We start from the raw sequence: 6,516 nt of genomic DNA on the forward strand, positions 1-6,516 counted from the left end.
CTCCCAGGAGGACCAATTCCACCACAGAACACACCAGATGGCCTCCTTCTTTAGAGACCATAATTTCCCTTCCCACGTGGTTAAAGATGGCCTCCAACACATCTCATCCATATTCCGCACCTCCGCCCTCAGACCCCACCCCTCCAACTGTAACAAGAACAGAACGCCCCTGGTGCTCACCTTCCACCCTACCAACCTTCGCATAAACCAAATCATCCGCCGACATTTCCGCCACCTCCAAAAAGACCCCACCACCAGGGATATATTTCCCTCCCCACCCCTTTCTGCCTTCTGCAAAGACCGTTCCCTCCGTGACTACCTGGTCAGGTCCACGCCCCCCCTACAACCCACCCTCCCATCCTGGCACTCTCCCCTGCCACCGCAGTAACTGTAAAACCTGTGCCCACACCTCCTCCCTCACCTCCATCCAAGGCCCTAAAGGAGCCTTCCACATCCATCAAAGTTTTACCTGCACATCCACTAATATCATTTATTGTAACCATTGCTCCCGATGTGGTCTCCTCTACATTGGGGAGACTGGGCTCCTCCTAGCAGAGTGCTTTAGGGAACATCTCCAGGACACCAGCACCAATCAACCACACCGCCCCATGGCCCAACATTTTAACTCCCCCTCCCACTCTGCCGAGGACATGGAGGTCCTGGGCCTCCTTCACCACTGCCCCCTCACCACCAGACCCCTGGAGGAAGAATGCCTCATCTTCCACCTTGGAATGCTTCAACCCCAGGGCATCAATGTGGACTTCAACAGTTTCCTCATTTCTCCCTCCCCCACCTCATCCTAGTTCCAAACTTCCGGCTCAGCACTGTCCCCATGACTTGTCCAGACTTGTCCTACCTGCCTATCTTCTTTTCCATCTATCCACTGCACCCTCTCCTCCCTGACCTATCACCTTCATCCCCTCCCCCACTCACCTATTGTACTCTATGCTACTCTCTCCCCACCCTCCTCTAGCTTATCTCTCCACGCTTCAGGCTCTCTGCCTTTATTCCTGATGAAGGGCTTTTGCCCGAAACGTCGATTTCGCTGCTCCTTGGATGCTGCCTGAACTGCTGTGCTCTTCCAGTACCACTAATCCAGAATCTGGTTTCCAGCATCTGCAGTCATTGTTTTTAACCTATCTGTTCACCCTCCTATCTTCCTTTCCACCTATCCACTCCACTTCTTCTCTGATCTATCACCTTCATCCCCACCCCCATTCACCTATTGTACTCTATGCTACTTTCTCCACACCCCACCCCTCTCTCATTTATCCCTCCACCCTGCAGGCACCCTGCCTCTATTCCTGATGAAGGGTTTTTGCCCAAAACATTGATTCTCCTGCTCCTCGGATGCTGCCTGAACTGCTGTGCTTTTCCAGCACCACTCTAATCTAGACTCTCCTCAGATAGTAAAGCAGACTGTATTAGATTACTTACAGTGTGGAAACAGGCCCTTCGGCCCAACAAGTCCACACCGACCCGCCGAAGCGCAACCCGCCCATACCCTTAGCTAACACTACGGGCAATTTAGCATGGCCAATTCACCTGACCTGCACATTTTTGGACTGTGGGAGGAAACCCACACAGAATGGGGAGAATGTGCAAACTCCACAGTCAGTCGCCTGAGGTGGGAATTGAACCCAGGTCTCTGGCGCTGTGAGGCAGCAGTGCTAACCACTGTGCCACCGTGCCGCCCAAAACTGTGTCCATATGCATCATGACTTAGACAACATCAAGGCTTGAGTGGAAAGTAACATCAGACTGGACAAGCAGCAGACAGCTACCATCTACGATGAGACAATTTAACAATTTCTCCTTCACATTGGTTGACATTTCCAAGACTGTATCCTCTACTGTCAACATCCTGTGGGTTATGATTGACCAGAAACTGAACTACTGAACTACACCACTCATGTAAGTATTGTGTCTACAGGAGCAGCACATCAGGCAATTCTGAAGGTGGTAACCAATTTCACAACATGCAAACTTGTTCACCATCTATAAGGCACAGGTCAAGCGGTCCTGACTTAGAACTATACTGCCATTCCTTCAGTGTTGCTGGGTCAAAATCCTTGAACTCCCACAAGAATGAAAGCAATTCAAGAAGAGAGCTCATCATCACCTTCTTAAGGGCAGTTTGGAATGGATAACAAATGCTGCCCTCACCAGTTTTTAAGATATGCTGTGAAAGCATTTCCTTTAAAACAAAAGGGCAAAGAAAAAGTGTGCATCTGCCTCCAAAATGGCTGGAAGATAATGATCAGGTCTTGTTCCAAAGAGTAGGATGATAGCAGAGCATCACAAGTGAAAGCTGTGTAGGTTGACTCTTTTGATGCATGGCATTGACTCTGATATAGCCCACTAGCATCATTAAATAACCAACACACCCACAGGCACTCTCTCTCCCTCTCTCTCTCTCTCTCTCTCTCTCTCACTCAGTCTCTCAGTCCAAACTGGTTGGTGTTGGGGAACCAAACGGAAGAACACAGATTCTGATTTTTCCCAACCAGATATCTGATACTTTCTCTTCCAGAGTTTCAGCCTTATTAGTGAATTGAATTAGGTCATGTTTCCTGCTGAGCATTGACTGAGTGAGGTGGTGCCTGCTGCAGTTTGGTCATCCGCCTGACGGCAACACACGAGGGCTCTGACACCTTGCATTTTTGCCTTGGTTAGTCCACAGACCTGGATTGATGAGTTTCCAGTCCAGAGAAGCAGTCATCTATGACATCTTTTCAAGACTGAACAGTGTTATATGGAATACATCTTTGTCCAAAGTGCCCTTAGTTCAAATGAGAGACTCTAGGCTGTCAAGTGGTATTGGATGAAATTTATGAATTAGTAACAAGTCACAAAGGCACAAGAGATAAACAGAACACAAGAACATAAGAGTATATGAACTAGGAGTAGGAGTAGGCAATTCAGAGAGATAATGACTTATCCTATGTCAGCCTCAAGTCCACTTTCCTGCCAGCTCTCCATAACCCTTCAACCGTGTGACTAATTCAAAATCTGTCTGGTTCCTCCTTAAATTTATTCAATGTCCCAATGTTCACTGCATTCTGCAGTAGTGAATGGCACAGATTCACAATCCTTTGAGAGGAGTAATTTCTGTATATCTCTGTTTGAAATCTGCTACCCCTTATCCTAAAACTATGCTCTCTTTTTCTAGGCTGCCCCACATATGTTTATTTTATCAAAACCCCTGAGCATCTCATGTACTTCAATTAGATCTCCTTTCATTCTTCTAAACTCTAGAGAGTATCGGCTTAAGTTGCTCAATGTCTCTACATAAGACAAAATCCCATCTCTGGAATCAATCCAGTGAAACTCCTCTGAACTGTCTCCAGTGCAAATACTCCCTCCTCAGATAAGAGGACGAAAATTGCACACACTACCCCAGATTGGTCTCTTTAATGTCTTACGTGGTTTTAGCAACCACTTTCCTACTTTTATAATCTGTTCCTTTAGCAATAAATGTCAACATTGCACTTGTCTTTCTTATTGCCTGCTTGACCTGCATAAAGGGCGATGATGTTTAGTTCATTGGTCATGAGCTTTTCTCAAAAATCAGTGATATTTTTCTTGAATTCATGTGATTATATTTCTTCATTTCAATGTCAACTGAAATTACAAACATTATTATTGCAGTGCATATCAGGGATTGATCCATCAGACCATTCCATTTTCCCCATTGGTCCCTTGCTCTTTAATGCTACTAACATGCTGTCGGCTTCAGATTCTTACCCTTGCTTCAAACAATTGTGCAGAAAAGACCAACAAACCTTTTCTTTTTTATTTCGGGAGCGTTACCTCCTGATTCTCTACATGGATGCTGTTCCATTTAGTTCAATTCTTGATCATTTATTTGATCCTACGTTGGATCAAACAGCCCTGACATTACTTATGACATGACATCAATATGACTACATCAGGCTTTGATGGTAATTCAAAGTTAAAGAATTCCAGGCAGAGACACTGTGCATATAGAAGAAAAATGTTCAAAAAAAGAAGCCACAAATGAATGCATAATCCACATATGTTGTGATTTATTCGTGTGCTTTGTCAGGGGAAATTACTTCAGGTTAACAGGAAATGAAAACGGTATCAATGTGACTTTACTATGGCTGTATGAGGTAAACTTACTTTCATAGAAATTCTGCATTTTCATTTTGGAATGTGTTAACCTGTTGAGTAGAAAAGGAACATTTGGAATCATTATTGCAGGAACTTTCTTTCTGGTAATGGAATAATAAACACTGCTTCTAAGTGCATTCCACTAGCTTATATATTGTTGTTGAGGAGCGTAAGAGAAATCGATGCCAATTAAATAAGTGAGAATGCTCAATTATGCACGTTCAATTAAATAATTATCCAAATTATGACAAGTAGGCAAGAAACCTGAATGCTGCTTAACCAATCAAGTAAATTACATAGAAAAGAGTTGATGGCTGGAAGTCTGTAATGAGGTTGCACTGTATTTCAGTATTATAATGTTTATGAGTGATGATCACAAGATTACCAGAAACATAATTCTTCTTGGAAAGATATTGCGATGTTAGAGTGATTCAGTCTTTCCATTGCAAAAGGTCTGGAGACTCTGAATCTTATGATTCGAATAAAGTTACTTTGTGCAGAGTGGTTTCATTAGCAGAAGATTGTGGTTTCCAAGAACAGAGAATTTACAACACAAAAGCTGGCTATACACCCCAACAGCTCAATGCTGTTATGTATAACTATAGGTAAGCCTCCTCCTGGCTTACTCCATGTCACTTTATAAACATATTTTTCCATTTTTGTTTCTCTTTCATTCTCTTGTTTAGCATTCCTTCTCCTTGACCTCCTCATGTGCAAACAAGTTTCATATTGTCATCATTTTCCGTGTAAAGAGTTCCTCTCGAATTATTTCCTGGATTTATAAGGGACCTTCTTGCCCAAAATGTGCCTGTTTTGGGCATCCCTAAAAATGGAGACATTCTCTCTTTACCCAGCTTATCAAACTCCTTTCAAACTCCATCGAGTCATTTCAAAGTTTTCCCTCTCCTGGAGAAAACAGCCCCAGCCTATTCAGTCTTTCATTGTAGTTACTGATTAGAGGAGTTTATTAGTTTCAATAAACAACATGAGTTGAGAAAGGAGAACAAACAGGGAAACTGTTGAGTTAATGGAGGAAGTGTCAATGGGTGAGCCTTCAGTTCCACTGAAGCTCGTGGCATTTGACAGGAAGCTAGATAACCACAGAGATCATTCTCCTTCAAGGCCATGGGATGGTACAGGATAACCACTTGAGTCCATAAATTTAGTGTTTGGGAACAGCAGTGCACAGAAATATTTTGAGCAGACCCAAGCAACTCAAAGCTTTATTTCAGCGCTGCACTTTGGTGGCAGAAACATGGAAGAGCTGTTGCTTGGTGAAATAAGCAATCTTTTTACAGCTTTATAATGCTTTAGTAGTATTTCATGCTTCAGGTATGGGGCTGGGGTTGGTGATCTTGGTTGGCTGGTTTGTTCATATAGAGTAATGCTAATAATGTGGGTTCAATCCCTGCACTGGCTGAGGTTATCAAGAAGGACTTTCCTTCTCCACATCTGCGGTGTATGACCCCAGGTTAAGTCGTCACCTGTCTCTAAGAAGAGATCAGTCCTTTGGTTTCATAGATCTATGGTAATTTTACCTTTATGCTTCAGGTCAATATTTATATTTTATTTCTCTTACAGAGTTAGGTTTTCTCACTTTATTCTGTAATCCAGATCTATTCTAAAACCCAGAAATTACTTAGTTCCAGATATTCCAGACTGGGGAAGTAACAGTTTCAGATTCTGGCACTATTTCCCAATAAATAAAGGTACAGTATTAAAGTTTGAAACTATCCAAGAGGATGACACATTATCCAAAAATCACCAAGTACAGAATTTTTACAATGCATCGTAAAGATGCCAAGAACACCATGGATGTGTCAAAATAAAATCTAAAAAAATTGTCCTTACATAACACTTTCCATGACCAGACATGTGTAAAGTATTTTACAGATATTGAATGACTTTTAACATGAAGTTGCTGTTGCACTATATGAAAGGCAGCCAATATGTGTACCGCAAACAATCAAATCAATCACGTAATGGCTAGATATTCTAAGTTGATCAAGGGATAAACATAAACAAACCATTGGCGATAACATCCTCTTCTTCTTTGAAATAGTGCCATGGAATTTTTTTGCATCTGTCTAAACAGGTAGACAAGGATTCACTAGAACATCTCAATCAAAAGAGCGGATCTACCCGAAACATCATTTCTCCTACTCCTCGGATGCTGCCTGACCTGCTGTGCTTTTCCAGCACCACACTTTCGACCTGGAACAGTACAGCCCAGATGTGATTTTTACCCTCAATTCACAGTGACAATGATGGAATAAACCAGAATTTGCAGAATGTGGGACAATTTAAATGCTAACAGATTCCTTAACTCGAAAACATTACGTGACTATTTGGGAAATCAAGAGATATGTTAATGCTGGG

This window comes from Chiloscyllium punctatum, chromosome 8 (assembly GCF_047496795.1).
Source record: "Chiloscyllium punctatum isolate Juve2018m chromosome 8, sChiPun1.3, whole genome shotgun sequence".
Lineage (NCBI taxonomy): Eukaryota > Metazoa > Chordata > Chondrichthyes > Orectolobiformes > Hemiscylliidae > Chiloscyllium > Chiloscyllium punctatum.